Below are 896 nucleotides of genomic sequence, written 5' to 3' on the forward strand. Positions count from 1 at the left end.
CGTTCATAGATGCATAAAAACGGCGTTTTTTACGGCGTTCTGTGCCAGCTGTAACGGCGTTTAAAACGGCGTTTTATTGAAATTATGCAGGGCACTCCCCATGGTTCCCTCATCAATTACTTTCAACTCATTTCACCCAATCAAAGAAGAGGAAGTGCAGACCACACTAATGCATCACCGATTCACCTTGCTGCTAAGTGATTGCCTATTCGGTACCAGTGCTTGTCACAGTATTGACTTGTATTATAATCCCACTATGCATTTTGATGTGTTTAAGGCATGATCAAGCAAACAAATGACAGAATACTTTTGCTGAACCTTAACTGTGTTACCTGTTATGGCAGCTAACAGGTAATGAGCAGAGCTAGCTCTGCTCATTTCTGAGCTTCTTTCTTATTTTCCTCTTTACTTCTCTTAACCTTTAACTTATGTCTTAGCAATCAGATTCTGCCATCATGCATTAGCGCTCCGTGCTAGTTATGTTGACTTTTCTCTTCTTTTCTCTCCACTTTTTCACCCGTAATTAGACACTCGGCGCATGGCTCCTTTGTTTACGTTAGGGATCAGCTGTTAGCGCTGCGCCCTGCAGCTGCGCTACCGGCAGACAGACCCTACGTCCCCAGTGAGGGAAGAGACGGGGGTGATGTCTCCCGATAAGGACACCTTACACACCATCTCTCCTTCCTGTAATCACTGTAAATGTGAGATCGCTCCCTGATATGATTGAGGAGCTAATGACGCTAACCGGTCACAGTGGCAGTACCCCGACACTGCCCGGTACTCCTCTGTGAGTAGGCTGCCCGGCTTCCAGCTGCTGCGGCCGGACAAGACGAGAGACAGCGGTGAGAGGAAAGGAGGGGACTGGGCAGTGTTTGTTAAAGACCACTGTGGGACCT

General features: G+C 47.4%; 1 long non-coding RNA gene across 1 annotated transcript; it reads left to right on the forward strand.

The window, feature by feature from the left end:
* Positions 1–317: 317 nt before the first annotated feature.
* On the forward strand, positions 318–657 carry LOC112845534 (uncharacterized). Its single transcript, XR_003218375.1, has 2 exons — positions 318–351; positions 528–657. It is a non-coding gene; the product is annotated as an uncharacterized LOC112845534 (long non-coding RNA).
* Positions 658–896: the final 239 nt, after the last annotated feature.

The sequence above is a fragment of the Oreochromis niloticus genome, unplaced genomic scaffold (assembly GCF_001858045.2).
Source record: "Oreochromis niloticus isolate F11D_XX unplaced genomic scaffold, O_niloticus_UMD_NMBU tig00007810_pilon, whole genome shotgun sequence".
Classification (NCBI taxonomy): Eukaryota; Metazoa; Chordata; class Actinopteri; order Cichliformes; family Cichlidae; genus Oreochromis; species Oreochromis niloticus.